Source organism: Ictalurus furcatus, chromosome 10 (genome assembly GCF_023375685.1).
Source record: "Ictalurus furcatus strain D&B chromosome 10, Billie_1.0, whole genome shotgun sequence".
Classification (NCBI taxonomy): domain Eukaryota; kingdom Metazoa; phylum Chordata; class Actinopteri; order Siluriformes; family Ictaluridae; genus Ictalurus; species Ictalurus furcatus.
Window position 1 is genome coordinate 22,689,387 of NC_071264.1, and position 20,896 is coordinate 22,710,282.

At 39.2% G+C, this 20,896-nt stretch overlaps 2 pseudogenes; both read left to right on the forward strand.

Annotated features, from left to right (window-relative positions):
- The first annotated feature begins 1,767 nt into the window (after positions 1-1,767).
- LOC128613315 (ammonium transporter Rh type C-like) lies at positions 1,768-3,324 on the forward strand (annotated as a pseudogene).
- Positions 3,325-4,595: 1,271 nt separating this feature from the next.
- On the forward strand, positions 4,596-8,827 carry LOC128613316 (ammonium transporter Rh type C 2-like; annotated as a pseudogene).
- Positions 8,828-20,896: the final 12,069 nt, after the last annotated feature.

A 20,896-nucleotide genomic window follows, 5' to 3' on the forward strand; every position in this document is an offset into this window, starting at 1 on the left:
AAGTACTGCCAGACTACATTCCCCATCAGCCCCTGCACACCACAAGACCTCACAAAGACCTGAGTCACAGTAATGTCTAATGAGCACTAGTATTTAAGTTCTGTCATTTGAAACACTCTTGGTCTCACGACTGTCGTGTTCATTTCACGTTCATGTGTGGTTTTTCGTTTGCCAAGTTCTTGTTCATGTTTGTAGAGTTTGTATTTGTGTATTGCACTAATTAAATGTTTATCTGTACTTGCACATCACGTTATGTAGGCGCAGAACAGAAGCAAGTGCAGGTATGGCAGTTTATTCACATAATTAGAAGTACAGAGGATCAGGCAGGAAACAAAGTCCAAGGCAGACGAGGGTCAAACAATCAGGCAAACAGGCTAAACTAGACAGAGCAGAGAATCAAGGTCAACAGGGTAAACAAAGTCTATAACCAGAAATGCAAACACGAGATCAGGCTTGGAAATACGACAGAGACTAAGCAACTGAGCGTAATGCTTTGCGAAGTCATTCTGTAGACCCAGTCTCTTTGTACTGTGGTTGTGAGTGCTGTGAATTGGTAACAGGTGTGTGTGATTAGAATGAATGTGAGTGTTCTGGGAGTTGTAGTCCATGGCGGCCATGTTTGTAGGCTGCAGTGCAGGATGGGAAATGTAATCACTGGTTTGCTGTGATATGGCATTTTATCCATCTCTGACTCATTACCCTGACAGTCATATGGGAGTTTTTCATTTAAAAATGGTCTAAGCTTACTTCAAAATGAAGCCATCCCTCCCACTGAAATAAGATATACATGATTTACATGTAGGAGTTTACACATTACATGAAGTACATTCCTCGAAGTACATACTTGTCTCCTGTTCCTGTGAGTCTGCTAAAACTGACTCTTCTTCACTTCTTGCACTACTGGTTCTCTCCACGATATACTCTGCCTTTCTTTCTCATACCTGAGATCAAAGATGCCTTAAGATGACATCTTTGTAGATTATGATTTTAAATAAAGTGCACAGTGTATAAAAATTGTGTTTTTGTGATTTCAATGCATTTCTATTTGAGTTTACACTTCACTCACATGCATGAGTGAAAAATAAAATAAAATAAAATAAAATGGAATTGTATAAGATCTTTACGCAACATGTCCGAGTCTGAATCTGCCTTTAGTGTTAATCAGGGAGATCATGGAACATTTTATTTAGCTTCTATTTGTTTACCCAGTTTATAAAGTGGCTGTGATAAGCATACACATATGTGTGCTTAGGCTACTGTATTTGTTCTTTATAACATGGGCAAGTTTAATTGAAATAATGTGCGCTTGCTAGCTACATTAGTTAGCTTGGCTTGAGTAAGGTTTTGTTTCACTTTGGAAAAGCAGTTAGCTGCAAGTAAATTAAAACAATAAATATGGTGTTTAAGTTTAGTATGTGACTCTTTGCACTTGATATTAATTGTATATACTAATTTATACACCTTGGGTTCCATGACCAGTCCGAAATTATATTATGAACGATACTAGTTTGTCACCCAAAATAACAGAAAGAACTAGTTTACAATTTAGAAGCATCATATGCAGCCTATATATTTCTTTGTAATATGACTTGTCATTAGGGACTGTAGCTGCTTTTAGATGAGTTTTGGCATGTTCTTATTAGCCAGCTGTGACACACTTCTGACCCGTCCACTATAAATACCTCTTCAATCAGCAGCTGGAAACACAACCTCCTAACAGAAAGGTGCCCTCGCTTTGGTTATCAATTTTGAACTTTTTTTTTCCCCCCCAGACACCAATTACACAACAATTCCTCTCATGCACCACCTTTTTGTCGGACAGCTTTCCAAGATGTGTATGTTATGATCTTTGTTTGTTCTGGCTACCTCATGGCCTTTTTGAAGCACTACAGCTTTGGCAGAGCAGGCTTCAATTTCCTTATTGCTGTCTTTGGTGTGTGTGCCCTGCTTAGGTGAGGCAAATTCCATATATTCTCCAAGTTTCATTTTCATTGCCAGATCAGTGCCAGAGAAGCTGGCCAAAGTGCTCTAGATAAACTGGTTCTACTGAACAAACTGGCAAGTTAAAGCACAGTAGCACTCTGGTCTGTAGTCAGTGTTGTTTTTTTATTTTCAGTTTCATCAGTGCTGACTACTGTGTGGTGGGGTGCCAGATCGTGTATGGAGTTTATTGGGCAAAATCAGTCCTGTACAGCTGATGGTGTTAACTCTGTTTGGAAACACCTTATATGCAGTGGAAGTGTAAATTATCCTCAATCTTCTACCTATAGGTGTCACTGGTTGCCAATTATAGAACTGGACTGAGCATAATATATGTACTGTACAAGAGTTGAAATCATGGTCTGTTTGATCATATTTGTCACATTTGATCATATCTATTCTAGTAATGCTAGTAATCATGATTATCTGATTGTTACAGGCCAGAGATGCAGGTGGCTCTATGATCAACACATTTGAAGTATATTATGGCCTGGCAATATTGTGGGTGCTCTATCAACCGAATTTGCATCAGAGCAAATGCCTTCAAGCCTCCACATACCACACTGATGTCTTTGCTATGATTGGTGAGTTAAGGTAGACCAACCAACTATCTAAACTTTAGTTCAGGTTGAGATCTGGGGTGATTTTTTTCTCTCCAAATAACATAGTACAAAGACAATCAGAAAAGAGATACGAAATCTAACTTTAAACACTGAAAATGATAATGAAATATGTATTTAAACAGCAATTAAACAATAAAAGAATTAAACATCATTAAATAATTTAAATTCTTTGTCCCAAGTACATTCTTCCTCTGGCCAAATTTCAGCTCTGCTATTGCTCTACCTATTTGGCCCTAGCAGCCAACATCCAAACCACCTATTTTCAACCTTTCTGCCAAGTTGAACAAGTTAGACATGGTAATTTTCCTAGCCTTAAATAGGATTATGACAGACAAATGTGGCAGACAAATAATTAGCATTCCAATGCCAAGCCTTCTATGCTAAAGCCCAAAATTTATGTTGCAGAACATGCAACATACAAAAAGAAATATACAACCAACTGATTACCAATTTGTTTTTTCAAATGGATTGAATGTTTTTCCTGAAGGATTGATTAACTGAATTAGGCAAGTTAAATTAGGAGTTTGTGAATGCTTAAACCATAGATATGTGTATTATATTCTTAATACATATTAATAACGCATTTTTTGTTCTAGTGATGATTTAAGAATTTTCTGAGTCCATAATGCACTGTGACTGTGTACCTATATGTAATTCATAAATTTGTACTGGACAGCTTCTCACTACGTCTGGGTCAGCTTACTGGCTAGAACTCGTCTAGAAAGTTAACATAGCTACATAGCTTAATTTGCTAATGCCTATTTGATTAACATTATACAGTATGTGTACCAGCTGGTGATAGTTTGATAGATACTCAGCTTTTAAAGCAAAGAAATAAAATATTTACATGGACACTGTCACAATTCGAGGTTGAGCCAGAAGCAGGTGCAGACAATAACATTTATTGAAACAACGTACTAAGAAACAAAAGACACTAAGACAACTTGACAAAACACTGTGGCATGAAACAAAACACTGAAACATAAACTAACAAGATCAAGAAACATGGAACACAGCTGTCTAAGACAATGAAAGACAAGCACACAGTGCAGACCAGGACTACATATACACGAGTGCTCATTAACCAAAACGTGAATCAGGTGCAGGTGGTCATGTGACAACTAGAGCAGTGCAGTGGCTGATGGGAAGTGGAGTCCAGAGTTTCTTGATACGTGACAGAACCCTCCCCCAAGGGCGCTACTCCCGGAGTGCCCAAAATTATACGTCCTCCATCGGGTGGTCCTGGCCCCCTGCAAAACATGTCCCCAGCAAAACCAGGAGGCCGGGCGGCTTCCACAACGGCACAGGGAGGCTGAGATACTTCCTCGGCAGAGCATGAAAACGGGGCGACGTCCTCGGCAGAGCATGAACACGGGGCAACGTCCTCCACGGGACAGGAGAGGGGGGCGACGTTCTCCACGAGACTCAAGGGGGGAGCGAGGTTCTCCGCGAGGCCCGAGGGGGGAACGATGCTCTCCGCGGAGCCCCAGGGGGGAACGATATCCTCTGTGGAACAGGAAGGGGGAGCGACATACTGAGAGAAGCAAAGAAAAGGAGCGACGACCTCAGCCGAGCAGGGGGGCCGAGCGACGACCTCAGCCGAGCAGGGAGGCCGAGCGACGACCTCAGCCGAGCAGGGAGGCCGAGCGACGACCTCAGCCGAGCAGGGAGGCCGAGCGACGACCTCAGCCGAGCAGGGAGGCCGAGCGACGTCCTCAGCCGAGCAGGGAGGCCGAGCGACGTCCTCGGCGGGGCATGAAAGCGGAGCGACGTCCTCGGCGGAGCAGGAAGGCAGAGCGACGTCCACGGCGGAACGTGAAGGCAGAGCGACGTCCTCAGCTGAACAGGCGGACTGAGCGACGTACTCAGCAGAGTGGGTAGGCTGAACGAGAGCCATAATAGGGGAGGGAGGGTGGGAGATAGTATTAGCCCCGACCACAAACTCCCCCTTGTACCTGGACTCCTCCTCCTGTTGGCGTGGCATGGCATAGTCCTTCATGAACATAGGCGGTAAGTTGAAGCCCAGGTAATTCCTGGCGACCTGCTGCTTTCGTAGCGCAGCTTGGTAATCTTCCGACTGTTGGCGTAACGTGGCAAAGTACTCCACTAACATTGGTGGCATCCTGACGCCCCAGTTATCCATCCTGGCGATCTGCTGCTTCTGATTATAGGTCTTTCGTTCTGTCACAATTCGAGGTTGAGCCAGAAGCAGGTGCAGATAATAACATTTATTGAAACAACGTACTAAGAAACAAAGACACTAAGACAACTTGACAAAACACTGTGGCATGAAACAAAACACTGAAACATAAACTAACAAGATCAAGAAACATGGAACACAGCAGTCTAAGACAACGAAAGACAAGCACACAGTGCAGACCAGGACTATATATACACATGAGTGCTCATTAACCAAAATGTGAATCAGGTGCAGGTGGTCATGTGACAACTAGAGCAGTGCAGTGGCTGATGGGAAGTGGAGTCCAGAGTTTCTTGATACGTGACACACTAATACATAAAACTTTTTTTTTTTTTAACCTTACATTCATAGACAACCAATCATTATACAGTGTAGGAAGGGAGGACCAGTATTGTAGCCAAGTGACCTAACACGCTCCGCTTTCTATGTTTCTAATATATCTATCTATATGTTAAGAGCTGTTATCAACAACAACAACAATAACAACAAAATATAATATATAAACCATTTAAATATTTTGGAAAAATTGTCTTTGGGTAAAGTAGTGTCAATGAATAGTGAATGAATAGTGTCAATGAGTGCTTCTTACCCAAACTGTTGCCACAAAGTTGGAAGCATACAGATGTATAGAATGTCTTTGCATGCTGTAGCATTACGATTTCCCTTCACTGAAACTAATAAGCCTAGCTCAAAAATATTCCATCATAACAATCCCCTGTCCACAAAAACATGGTTTGCTGATGTTGGTGTGGAAAGAGATGTTCAACAAGCACATCTAGTTGTGGTCTTTTTGTGTCCACATACTTTGGCCATATAGTGTATATGGTGTTTGCTATTATCAAGTTGAATGTCAACTGTATGTAATACATCTTTTTTTGTCACTCTGGTTGGAAGTGTGGCCATGGGCCCATCAGCTGATTTTATGAGCACGCCCTATGGTTCACTCATTGCTGGTTTCTGCTAAGGAGTCCTCTCTACCTTTGGCTATGTTGTGTTACTGTGAGTGGTACAAAGAAAAGTGCATTTGAGCCCCTTGCATAATGAACATTGCATATCTGTTCACACAGCCTTTCCTTGAGAAGCACTTAAAGATCCAGGACACTTGTGGAGTTCACAGTTGACACACCATGCTAGGCATCCTTGGAGGAGTTATAGGCACCATTACAGCTATTACTGCCAGTGAGATTTGTTATTTTCAAAAGTGCTTTGCATCACTTAATTATTAATGCTTCTATAACTTTAAACATAAAAGATGAATACTTGTCAGCTGTCTAAACACAGTTCTTTTCTTTTACCAGATTAATTCAAACCATTGGTTTTATGAGAGAATTTGCAAAAAGAATAGTGGGAACCCAGGGAGCCCATCAGGCACCCGGTCTGTGTGTGGCTGTTATCATGGGACTTGGAAGAGGAGCACTGTGTGCAACTCACTGTAACTTGCATAGGCAATAAGATTCTATTTCAAAACCTGCTTCTCTAAGTAGACAACTGCTTTGATGAAGCATACTGGAAGGTGAGTGAGACATCAATACTAAAAAAAAACCCCACCAAAAAACCCCAAAACAATTATTGCACCACCGGGTGGCGCTGTTGGACACAGCTGATATACAGATCTGTCAGTAATCTTTACAGAAAAATCATTTACATTTACATTTATTCATTTAGCAGACGCTTTTATCCAAAGCGACTTACAAATGAGAAAATACAAGCAAAGTGATATATCAAGCAGAGAACAATACAAGTAGTGCTACCATTCAAGATCCATTAATTGAGTTCCAGAAGAAGCAAACTGCGCAGAGTAGAGGTGGAAGTGCAATTTTTTAAAAATTTATTTATTTATTTTTATGAGTTGGTTAGGTGTTCACGGAAGAGGTGGGTCTTTAGCTGTTTTTTGAAGATGGTGAGAGATTCTGCGGTCCGAATTGAGGTTGGAAGTTCATTCCACCACTGAGGAACAGTTAGTTTGAAGGTTCTGGAAAGGGACCTTGAGCCACGCTGAGTAGGAACTACTAAGCATCGGTCGCTAATCGATCGCAGATTGCGTGAGGGAACGTATGCCTTCAGGAGAGTGTTGAGGTAGGGCGGTGCTGTTCCAGACAAGGTCTTGTAGGTGAGCATCAAGGCCTTGAATTTTATGCGGGCGGCTAGAGGAAGCCAATGGAGGGAGATGAAGAGGGGTGTGACATGGGTTCTCTTGGGCTGGTTGAAGACGAGGCCTGCTGCAGCATTCTGAATCATCTGAAGGGGATTGATGGAGCTGGCTGGGAGGCCCGAGAGTAGTGCGTTGCAGTAGTCCAGTTTAGAGATAACGAGAGCCTGGACTAGTATCTGTGTAGCCTGTTCGGTGAGGTAGGGTCTGATTTTCTTGATGTTGTACAGGATGAACCTACAGGACCGTGCAGTTGTTGAGATGTGGTCTGTAAAGGTCAAGCTGTCATCAAGAATCACCCCAAGGTTCCTGGCCATCCTGGTTGGCTTGAGTGTAGTTGAGCTGAGCTGTACAATGAGGTTGTGGTTGATTGAGGGACAGGCTGGGATGACGAGAAGCTCAGATTTTGCCAGGTCATATGCAAATCATATGCATTTCAAGTCATCAGAATGTTTTCTACATATGATTATGTGCATGCCACATGTATTTTAACACGTTATGCACTGAAATTGCACAGTACATACAAGCAAAAGCATGAGACATCATATATGAACAATATACGATAACATGTGAAAAGGAATTACTTGTGAGAAACTCACAACTGAAAAATGATTCCAAGTCGGAAAAGATTCCATGTGAAAAATTATGAATCATGTGTAAAAATTACACATGACAGTATAACACATTCACTTCATGTGAAATATGTGAACATAAATATATGTGAAGATATGAAATGTCTAAAAACCACAACTTCACACGTTAACCATGTGACTATTCTATGTATCTACCTTTAAACATCCATTTTGCACATGGTTCTAAGTCTTTCAACATATGATTATATGAATAATGTGATCACATATGAAAAATGTGTGAATGTGTATATCAACGTTATGCCCTGATACTGCACAGTGAATTCAAGTGAACACATGAGACATTATGTGAACAATATGTGATCACTTGTGAAAAGGAATTACTCATTGGTTAAAATCTCAACTGTAAAATGAAAGTGTGTGACCTACATGTGAAAATAAATCATATGTTAAAATCATAACTGGCAATAGGAAAAAAACATGCATTAAATGTAACAAATGTGTGAAACGTAACATGTGAATGTCTAAAAACCCCATTTTCTGTAAAGGTAAATCTATCTACTGAGGGGGAAATAAGTATTGAACGTGTCAACATTTTTTTCAGTAAATATATTTCCAATGAGGTTATTCACAAGAAATTTTCACTGGACTTTTGTATTAACTCAAGAAAACCGCAGATATAAAGAAATCCAAACATTAAAGTCCATAAATTAAGTTATGTGTAATAAAGAGGAATGACACAGGAAAAAAGTATTGAACACGTTAAGAAAAAGCAGTTCTCCAAGGCAAGGTAAGGCAAGGAACCAGCTGAAATCCGTAAGTAGTTAGAAAGTAATTATACCTCCTATCAGTGCAGATTAATACCAGCTGGGTTAGTAAATTGATGGTCTATAAAAAAGGCTTTTCTTTACCAAGGTGTCACACAAGAAGCATCTCATGATCGGTAAAAGCAAAGAGCTCTCCCAAGACCATCTATCTATCTATCTATCTATCTATCTATCTATCTATCTATCTATCTATGAACCCTACGTGATTAAAAAAAAAAAAAAAAAAAAACACTTTTCATTGTGTCTGCTGTAGTGTGTCAAATAACCTCATATTACTTAATGTGTATTATGATGTCACCCAAATCTCCTCACACAGTCAATATAAAAGATGAAATTTCATAGGTGAAATTAAGTGTTAGGCTGCATTATGTTGGGTTCAGCTTTGTGTTTGTGTGCAGCTGCCTGAAGATGAAGAAAGCATCCCCCCAATAGTGCAGTACAACAATGTATACAACTAAGTCCTTTGTATAAAAAGTGGACAAACAACAAAATCCATTTACATCACTGACTCACGTGCCTACAGCTGGTAAGTCACCTTCCCTTAAACCACCACACGGTGGCAGTATATAACCACCGACTACTAATTATCATCTCACTTCATCTAAATTGAACACTGGGCTTTTTCTCACTGACAATATTTGACCTTGTAGTACAAAAATACTAAACAATAATTTATTTATATAGCACTTTTTTATTTTCATGGTAAAACATTGTGAATGTCCCTATTTATTTAATAGGACATTGTTTGATAGAATTAAATAGAATAGTTATATACAGTATTGTGCAAAATCCTAACACACCCTTTCTTACTTTCATTCAAAAGGCCATTCAACACTTAGTTAGCTATTTGGTGGCAAACAGTAATAGTAAAAGGTACAGTACATTAATTCCATTTTCAGGCAAACAGTCATGCAGTACCTATTCACACAAGTCAATAATAAAGTTCATTATTACAAATAAAATATTTATAGATTTCATACTGTTTTTACTTCTGAAGGCCATGGTGTGATTTTTTTTTTCCCCATTATTGTTGTTCATTGAACAAAGGTGTTTCAAAAACAACATTACGAAATCTGTAAATATTTTATTTCTCATACTGAACTTTAATATTGACCTGCAAAAACATGTAATGCATGGTGATAGATATTGACTTTTTACTTGAAAATGAAATTAATGTACTGTACATTTTGAAAAAAGTGCGGTCTTTGGACTTTTGCACTGCACTGTATGTAATAATAAGGACATATTTATTCTAGAAATACATCTTATGTACTGTAAAGCATCTGAAAGCATACATTTAGTATACCTTAAAAAATAGGTAAATAATCCATGCAGACCACTAGACCTCTTAGACTAGTAGTCTAAAAGCTAATTAAAGGTTTTTAATTAAACAACATGCACCTCCCCATTTAAAATATACATACTAAAGATACAAAAGATGATGGTACTACTCCAGCAACAAGGAAAAGTAGTTTGGTACCTATATTTCTGTATTTACACTATAGAAAGTTCCTGTATAAAGCATTTACACGATGCTGCTGCCTCTGCTTTTAGAAAGTGTATACTTTTAGAGGCTATAAGCTTTTTTCACTTATTTATCAACAGGATTGAACCTAACATCTAAATAGAAGAATGACCACATAATGTCCATTATAGCATAGTCATCATTTCTCATTCTCATTCTCTTTCGGCATGTGAAGGATGCAGGGCAGTCTCTGTGTCTTCATATGCTAAGGAAGCTGAAGATGAACTGCACATGTAATTAAGTACTATAACTTATACTGCCAACTATATGTTGGCTAAGTCTCTTCTATTGACCAATGCGTTTATGCTACTATTCTATAATTTAAATTAAATAGCCATTGGCCTATATTTTGAGAAACTATGAAGTAGGCTAATATTTGGCTGGTATGCTTAACTCTGAGGACAAGGGCAGGGTTAGTGCTGCTGAAATCTGGTTATTTTACAATACTAAATGACTAATATGTTTTAAATATTAACTTGATGTGATGACATGAATGCACACAATCTATTTTTTTTTCTGTATCTAATATTCTTTTCTGTACAGTTTGTTATTGTCATAGTAGATCGTTCTGATTCATTTTCTAATAAAAATGTGCATTGTGTAATTTTAGCCTATTAGCAAATGAAGTAAATTAATATTGCTTAGCCTACACCTGAATGCTCAAAGCCTCAGTAACTTGCATAAATATGCTTGTTTTGCAATGATGTCTTAGCCTTGTAAAGTAGAGTCTGTCTTTTTCATTTTTTTAAATTGACATCAGTTGACATTTTATCTGTTTTACTCACCAGGGTTGTCTGCACGCAATAGGGGTCTTATTAAATATAAGCAAGTAAAAGCTTGCTTTTGTGATTTCTGAGCAGAATAACGCAGATATTGAAGATGAATCAATGAATCAGTGAATGAGTTGCTTCTAGCCTGTATAGACTACACTGTATTTTACATTCATTGATGTTTTTGAAGGCTGACTGGCTAAGTACAGTAGTTACATAGGCTAAATTAACAAATAGGAAATGAAACTCATAGGAAATTAAGGAGTTTTTTTCAGTTCTTGAGACCAATATGGTTTGAATGCATCGGGCTATAGTAATGAGACAAAGCCTACAATTTGGGTGGAATAGCTGCTTGCTGGACCCTGCTATTTTCTTTTTTGGCCCTCTGTCGCTACAAGGGTTTGCACAATGACATGTGTTTTAAAGTGGTCACCTTATTGTTTTGCCCTTATACCAGCTGTTCAGCCCCTGTGTGACTCCTAAACTGCTGTTTGTTTAGCTAAGTGCATGGGACATGATGGAGGTCGAAGGGCAAATGGCTCAACACCACACTCTTTAGCCTGCAGCCCTCATGCATGTGTGATCTGCAGGTGGTGTACACCAACCCACCAACCCACCCCAATCCCCCCCAATCCCCCTTTTTTACTCCAGTAATAAATATCTATGGGATACTACAAGTTGGGTACAGTCCAACAAATAAATTAAGGAATAAATAGATAAATAACCAAAAGTTCTAGGATAAAGATTTTACTTATTCTAATATCAGCCTTGTGTGTTGTTGTGAAATAAAATAATTACAGTTAATAACAATTAAAAGATTGTTAATTGATAAATTGTCAATGTTCATATGAAATTAAATTCTCAAGTAAAGCTGTTGGTCGTAAGCCTGTTGGTCACCCTCAGGTCCAACTCAATTTCACTATTCTTATGGAAATCAACTCCTTGTAGAGAGGTCAAACAGGGTCAATAGGGTTATTTCCTGACCAATCCCCATGACATTTTAATGGACTTAAAATAAACATAAGGGTTTTGTGAATATGTGACAGCCAGACTGTAAGTAGATATTGCATGCATTTATGAGTAATACTTGAATTTGTACCTTTTATGGTAAAAATGTAATGTGATGAGATGTGATGTAATGTGATAAAAAAAATATTTTATTTCTACTTTCAATAGATTAAAAAAATATTGAAATAAAAATAGAGAAATAAAATTGATTACTCTGGACTTTGTCTTCGGTCTAAACAGCCACAAAGCAAAAACATATTTAATTATATTTCATCTAAAGAGTTCAGACTATGGAGACTGGATTTTTGCTCAGAAACACTTTAGTTCTCAACTGTGTGAGCGTGTATATATCCAACAAAATGTCTTTACATGAGTCTGTTATTTACACGAGTCTGCTATCATTCTCCAGTCTCTCTCTGAAATAGATCCCTTAGTTTAGCTACACATTCATTAGCCTACAAAAAAGGTTTCTATATAGTACCAAAAAAATGGTTATTTGGCTTGTAACAATAGTGGAACCATTTTGGTGCCATATGAAACATTTTTAAAGGTTCTTTACAGCTGGCTTTGTGTGGAACTATGGAAAAAAAAACACAAAAAAGGAGCAAGCTGCAAAAATTAGGACAGCAATACATTCTGAACTGAAACATTATGAGGTTGTTTATTCATTATATACAAAGGAATTTAATAACAATTTGAAGGCTACATGCAGCATAACAAATCTGCTGGGAAGTTTCACCATCAGCATTATACAGTCCTCTCAAAAAGCATTGGAATAGCAAGGTCAATTCCTTTGTTTTTGCTATACACTGAAGACATTTGTGTTTGTGATCAAAAGATGAATTTGAGACCACAGATCAGAATTCCAGCTTTCATTTTCTGATATTTACATCTAGATGTGTTAAACAACGTAGTACACAGAACCTTTTAGGGGCAGTGGTGGCTTAGCTGCTAAGGTTCTGGGTTACGGATCAGACGGTTGGGGGTTCAAGCCCCAGCACTGCCAAGCTGCTACTGTTGGGCAAGGGGGTTAAGGCCCAAGGGGGTTAAGGCCCAAGGGGGTTAAGGCCCAAGGGGGTTAAGGCCCTTAACCCTCTCTGCTCCAGGGGTGCTGTATCATGGCTGACCCTGTGCTCTGACCCCAACTTCCTGACATGCTGGGGTATGTGAAGAAAAGAATGTCACTGTGCTCTACTGTATATGTGACCAATAAAGACTCATTATCGTTATTTTTAATCCACCCTTTTTTTAAGTGATCAAAAATACTGGAACATTGTCAGATGTTTCTCGGTGCCCAAGTATGTCCTGTTAGATTGATTGATTAAACAATTAATAGCTCTGAATGTGCCCTGGGTTTCTGTGAAGACGCATTTGTTGTTCAAAATAATAAACCAACATGAAAACCTGTCTATGGGAGCTGTCTATGGGAGCAAAACTAGCCATTTTGAAACTGAAAAAGGAAGGTTAGATAAAGCCAAAACAACAATTTGGAATTTCCTGAAAGAGAAAGAAACCACTGGTGTACTAACAACCAAAAATCAAACAGGTCAGCCAAGGAAAACAACAGCAGTTGATGAAAAAAAAAACAGTCAACAGAGTGACATCACCAACAACCCCAACAGGGAAGGAGTAAAGGTTTCACAATCCACCGTTTGAAGAAGATTTCAAGAGCAGAAATATTTAGGCCATATCAAAAGATGCAAACCACTCATCATCAGTAATAATTGGAGGCCATATTGGAGTTTGCAAAGAAATACAGAGATGAGGAACAAAAGTTCAGGAGCCAAGATTAACTTCTACCAAAGTGACAGAAAGGCCAAGGTGTGGAGAAAGAAAGAATCTGCTCATGATTCAAAACAAGCTCATCAAGCAAGCTGGAGGTAGTGTCATGGTTTGGGCTTGCATGGCTGTTTCTAGAATGGGCTCACTAATCTTTATTGATGATGTAACTCATGATGCTAGCAGCAGAATAAATTCAGAAGTCTACAGAAAAATTCTGCCTGCCAATTTACAAAGAAACGCATCCAATCTAATTGGGAGTAACTTCATCATGCAGCAAGACAATGACCCAAAACAACTACCAACACAACAAAAGACTTCATCAGGAGAAAAAGGTGGGAGCTTTTAGATTGGCCAAGTCAATCACCAGACCTTAACCCAATAAAGCATGCATTTCACCTCCTGAAGAGGAGACTGAAGGGAGAAACCCCAAAAAACAAGGAACTGAAAGAAGCTGCAGTACAATTCTGGAAAAGCATCACAAAAGAAGAATGCAACAGTTGGGTGATATCTATGGGTTGCCGGCTTAATGTAGCCTAGTTATTGCAAATGAGGGATATGTAACCAAATATTGAGTATTTACTTTAATTTACTTTCCAAGCAGTGTTCCAATACTTTTGCTCACCTAACACTGGGTGGTCTACCACCAAAGGTACCATGTTCTAAGTTATTTAACATATCTAGATGTAAATATCAGAAATGCTGAAATTCTGATCTATCATCTCATATACATCTTTTGATCTGAAACCTAAATGTCTTCAGTGTATAGCAAAAACAAAAAAATTGGCTTTGTCGTTCCAATGCTTTTAGAGGTGACTGTATGTCCTGGAATTTTTGTTTTTGTTTTCAGGCATATTGGTAAGTTATTGTGTCACCAAAAATCAAATCTTACAAATAAATCAACACAAGCAATTGTAAAACATTATTATTGTCAATAATGTCAGTGGACAGTAGTATATCAAATATTGCAATCAATTACCTGAAAGTGATCGTGTCAAGAACATTCTGTGGCAAGCATGGTGAGAGCACTTTAGCTAGTAAGCTAGTAATGTAGATGTAACTCAGCAAAAAACAGCGACACTAAAAGGTTAATCAAAATGTAATTTGAAGAGTTCTCCTATATTAAAAACATATTAAACTCTAACTTGAAAATGTGAGAAAATTTTACTAGAACGCTAGAACAGCTACATGGTTTAGCTAGCAAGCTATTTAACCATTGGATAACTTGTACTGGGCTACCCCTATCACACAAGAAATGCCACCTTCATTTTAGGCTAACACTATAAATAAGTAGCTTAATTAAACTATTAAGCAGTAACATAGCTGATGTGCTTTCGTTGTAGCTTTTCATAATGCAGTCTGGTCTACCCCTCTTCCCTCAATCCGAGTGTACACAACTGCACATGTGCTCACTCTGTGTTTTACCTGTGGTTCTGCATTACTTGTGATTTTAAGCAAAAGTTATCAATGTAATTGCTTTTGTCACAAATTATTTGACATAACCACACAAATTAAGCAAACTTTAACGAACTTGCTTTAAAAAAAGACAGTTTAACTAAGATGACTTTTTATACAGAAAAATGTAGAAGCAATAGAAATCAACCTTGTAGAGACAACTGTCACATTATTTGAATAGCACACATAAGGATCCATTGCTGAACTGCAAAGTATCATTTAAGCACTCAAATGCTTCTTTAAATTACCATGGTTCTATATATAACCATTCCCTTTAACACGGATCCCTTAAAGAACCTTTTTTTTTCTTTAAGCGTGTAGCTTAACCATTCTGCAGTGGCTCCCCAAGGAATTCCTCGATTGTAAGCCTCTCATGAACAAAGTCAAGCAAGAGTAAAAAAAAAAAAAAACATGACAGGGAGGATATGCAGGTTTTTGGGAAGGATTACAAGGTACAAATGAGATGGACAGCGGGGGTTTGCATTGGGCCGGCCAGCATTTGGACTGTTTTTCGGCTCCTTTCCCATGGTTTGGAGGACGAACATGAAGCACCAAACCAAGTGGGCGAAAAGCGAAGGCGTCTAGGTCAAATCTCCTCTTCTTAATCAAACATGTCTGCAGGGGATGCAGAGAGGGAGGGAGGGCATGTTTTGCATGGAAAGGTGGGGGCTGACCCTGTAACAGAGATGTCTTCGTTAATCCCCCCTCCCGACCCCGTGCGACAGGTGGGCTGACCCAGCTATAGTGTAACCTGAAAGAGACTACTAGCAGAGGGAGAGCACTCTGAGTTTCCACACTTGGATCACATAGCTCAGAGGCTGTGTGTGAAACCACTTGGTCTTCCATTGTCCCGCAAGACTGGTCTTGTCTGAAAAGCTGTAGAAAGCCTGTAATCAGATTAAAGATTGCCTGGAAGAAGGGGGCTAGTTTTTCTTCCCTCTCTCCCTCTCTTTTTGGATAAGGGGAGGGAGATTGCAGCCCCTCTAATCAGTACCTGCCATTGAAGTGCAGGAGAGGAGCTAAATAACTCGGCAGGGAGTGTGGGCACAAGGGGCCTCGCGGACAAATTGGCCTGTTGTTGGTGGGGTATAATGGTGAGCTATGAGTAGGGGGTGGGAGAAAGGTGGTGTCTTTTATGCACCAGCCGTTCCCCTTCTGACCTGATAATTATATCGGGGGGGTTGATTGGTGTAGGATGATTGGTACATCTGATTTGAGGGGTTGATTGGTGTAGGATGATTGGTACATCTGGCCAGACAGATCTTTTTACACAGAAATGACATCCTTGCTTATTTTGTACTAAAAAGTTGCTAAGTTGTTATTGACATTTGTTGGCAGTGTTCTCTGTTGGTAAATGTCCCTGACATTATAGGAAATTATCAAATGATCCCCTAAAGAACCCTTAAAGAATATTTTTTCTAAGAGTGCATTTACAAGATTGAGGCCTATAAATTTGGGCATGCCAATGGAGCCAATGGAATTTAAGAGGTTAACCAGTTAATCAGACTAAGATTCAGATCCAGATTTCATATTCAGATTATTATGGATTACATATTATAACTCCTTATTCTCTCAAAAATTCTTCTTGGAATTTACTTCTTTATGTATGGTACACCAGACAATGAGAAGTATGCCGTTCAAAGCCTACAATACCTTGTCATACAAAACTGTTGGGTACGTTCCCTCATTAAGGACCTTTTCCTTCCAGTCTTTCATGTGTTGTTTTTCTAAAAATTTCTCCTCACATCTACTTTCTCTTTATGTTCATTCATCTTCCTTTCAGGCCAGGAACTTTGGTCCTTGTTAAAACTCAATCAAGCCTGTCTTGATGTGACATGAATCCATTTGTAAGGGTCAACAGCTCTGGCACACTGGAGCATGACCCTACGGACAATGATGAGGGTAAGTCCATGTGTAACGTGTCGGTAGAAATAGTTGAATCATTAGAAGGATAGGTCTTGTTGATTTGGACACAAAAGTAGAGGCATCGAGCCTTTAATGAAAGGGATGGTGGCCGAACAATTGGGAAGGAACGTGTGGTGTTCGGATTAAAAGATCCATCTAATTAGAGGATCCACCTGCATTGCATCTTGCATAAAAAAAGAGTGGGAGGGACGTAACAGGACTCTATATAATGGTGGCTAATTTCAAAAAGCTGATTATTTGCCTTTTCAGTTAGTTGTAGAACTTGATTGACAAGTTAAAGCACAAAGAAAGGGAGAGGTGTTCAACCATGTGATGGAGCAGAGTGAATATTGTAAGCACTCAAAAGAGGATCTACATTTGAAGTCTATAGAATGGAGAGGACTGATCCCTTATATGAAGTCATCACGAAAACGCTTGCGTTATACAACATGTAATCTTGCTCTGTGCTGGTTTTAGACTGTGCTAATTTAACTTCCTTTTTCCTCATTAACACATGCACTGCTGGTCTCACACCTCCTTTCACAGGATTGTTCCTCTGTTCCTTAGGTCTTCTCTCAACCCAAGAGATGTTGAGGTGACGATGGATAGAATCAATAGAGAAAAGCATCTGCTCTACATAAAGAGCATGCAGTCTTTCCTGCCCAAGGCACTACATTACCACCCCCAGTCAAGACAGAACCTCAGAATAAGGAGTTGAAGCCACATCAGGGCTAGAATTACAGCTAATGATGAGGTGAAAACACTGATTATGGCCAGTTTTGCTAAGCCAGGGCTCTGGCCAAATGGGGCCTAATTGATTGGAATAAATTGATTGGCAGACCCTTTTAATCAATCCCTTCAGTTATCTGACAGAGGCAGGAAAAGATTAGCTTTTTTCAATGGTCAGAAAAAAGGGGTGATTACCTGACAGAATGGGGAAAAGTAGGGAGGAGAGGCTTGATATGGGTATGGCCGAAAAGTGTAGGTCATGAAACAAAAGTGAGCAGAAGCGGACTGCACCCCTTCCTCTGTTCCACCACCTGGTTGCTTGGTTTGTATTTTGAAACATCAGAAGCATCAGAAATGTTTGTATATGAGTTTTGCCTTAAAAATATAAATATAACTTTAAAAAATTGGTTGGGTTTTCTTGTAAGCTTCACACTGGATGCATAAACACTACTGAGTCAAAAGATTTTTAGCTACTTCTGAAAATGTGATCATGACAATGATCAATAAAGCTAGATCAATAAAGGTACATCTTATCTTATCTTAATAAATAAAACGTAGAAGAGAAAGAGAAGTTCCTTCAACTATTTTAAATTGCATACTATATTCTGTCATATGACAAAGTTCTTCCTTCTCAAAAGCTCCCACATTTTTCCTGTTCTGAATAAAGGATTTACTTCCATCCTCACGCTTGCTCCCCCTATTCATTCTTCATACTCCATGAAGGTATTGGTTGCAGGCAGTCATCTGTATGCACCTCAGCCAGCAGCTTGTTTTAGAGACTCTGTTGGATCTCAGCAGTAAAGAACAACAGATTAGTCATGATCTTATCCACCAAGTATCTGCCCCTTTCTTTTCCTCATTTGACAAGTGTCTGAGTTGGGGGAGGGCTGTCTTTTCAGAGCCATCAGATGAACTTCACACCAAGGGGAAAAAAGGCTGTTTTGGGGATGTGTGGTGGAGGAGGATGGTGTCTTTTCAGATACCCAGAGAAGTGCCTTTCTCAGCTGCAGGGCTCTTGTTGCTAAGGTGTGAGGCCTCGCCATCTCTCGGCTCTCGTTGCTAAGGATGAAGCCTCTGTGTCACTTGATGGCGGTTGCTAGGCAGGACAGCGAACGGAGGAGTGCATGCTATGCCTTATGGCTGCTTTGTCGTGCTGGTCCAGACGTCTCTTTTTCCTGACAGCAGCTCATAGACAGCTTGGTGATGTACTTTGTGGGGGACCAGGATCTCTGTAGGCACTGTGTGGGCATTGCAGTGAAGATGCCTTCAAACATGGCAGGCTGAATGTGGGTGTGTCTGACTTCATCACTTCCATTATTGGCCTGAAAAATATGCCATGTTCCTGTGCAGGCAGAAGAAAGTCTTAATTTGTATCCATATTGACCACTTCTATCGGTGATGGACACTAATAAAGTATGGTCCAAAGGTTTGTGTCCACTACTTAAGTATTGAACCACTACAAAATGTTATTTAGTTAATATATATTATACCACAACACTGCAGAATTCTCAAGTCAGAAGGTGTGAATTCATTTTCTTTAACAGCATGGCTCTGACAGTAGTTCTGGCTGAAACATAAATGTTATTTTAATGTGCTTGTTCTACAGTATTACATTATTGCTCCTGTAGTAACAGCTCATACAAAGGGACTTGTATGGCAGATACCCCACATAATCTTCAAGAAACAGCTAAAGACCCACCTTTTCCGTGAACACGTAACCAACCCCTTTAAAAAAAAAAAAAAACTTACTCTAGCACTTACACCTCTACTCTGCACAGTTTGCTTCTTCTAGAACTCAATTAATGGATCTTGTACGGTAGCACTACTTGTATTGTCTCTGTTTGATAGATCGCTTTGCTTGTATTCTCTCATTCCTAAGTTGCTTTGGATAAAAGTGTCTGCTAAATGAATAAATGTAAGTGTAAATCTAAGGCTAATAATAAAAAAAAATATATTTAATGTTTAAGCAAGAAAAGCATAATTGTTGATATGGTGAAGCTTTCTGATAGAAGACATTTAAGTAATTTTTTATTGAAGGACTCATTGTTATCAGTACCTCTGTCCAGCATGGAAGAGTCTTCAGGACAGAGAACTTTGTTCTTTACTGTTTTTATGTAACATATCAAGCTATTTGTCTTATTAACGTCAAGAGCGAGACTAGTGAAGGAATGACTGTGTATAGTCGTTTCTTTAGTTCCATAAAATTAAACTATAAATGGTTAAATAGGATGACGTACATAAATAAGTAAAAATTTTAATATTTGATTAATTGCTTTGTTATAAGAAGAATAGCACACTTCTAGTTGTGCTGCTATAGGAAAATACTCTCCTTATCACATCTTGGCATGGAATATTTTCTGATAACTGCATGCCCTGTCATGTGTTATTCTTTACTCAAGAACACATCACTTAAAATTAAGACAAATCCATTTTTATGAGAACTTATAATATATATATATATATATATATATATATATATATATATATATATATATATACTCATGTTTCCGCTCAGATCTCAGCATCTCATCTCATCATGGATGGCAGCTCATCAACTGAAATTTAATCCCAGCAAAACTGAACTGCTGTTCATCCCAGGTGATTCATCCTCTCACCAGGATATTGCAATCTCCCTGGACAACTCTCTGATCTCACCTTTGGTCACTGAACGCAACCTTGGGGGTAACCATGGACAATCAACTGTCCTTGTCCTCTCACATTGCTAATCTGCCATGCTCGGGTCGATTTCTCCTTTACAACGAGAAGGGTTCGTCCATTTCTATCCACACAGGCCACTCAGGTGCTTTTTCAGTCCCTTGTCATTTTGAGACTGGACTACTGCAAATCGCTGAGCACCATTTGACCTCTGCAACTGATCCAGAATCTAGCTGTGCAACTTGTTTTCAACCTTCCTAAGTTCTCCCACACCACACCATTGCTATTCTCCCTCCACTGTCTTCCTGTAGCTGCCCACCTCAGATTAAAATGAAATGGACCAGCACCCACCAACTCAAAGCACTTATCACACTCCGTGCAGCATCATGCTCCCTCCGATCCTCAAGCACTGCTCGACTGGTCCCACCATCTACACGGTACAAGGAAGGCATGCATCAAGACTCTTCTCTGTTCTGGCACCTTGGTGGCGGAACAAACTTCCCCAAGATGTCCGAACAGCTGAATCACTGGCGGTCTTCAAATGATATCTAAAGACCTACCTCTTCCTAAATTACTTAAATTAGCACTAACAAAATTGAGTTGTCTTTGTGCTTTTCTTACTATACTACCTCCCCAACAGTGTTTTTAGACTGACGATATTCTTAGTCTGTGACCTAGTGAACCAGTATTAGGATGTATTA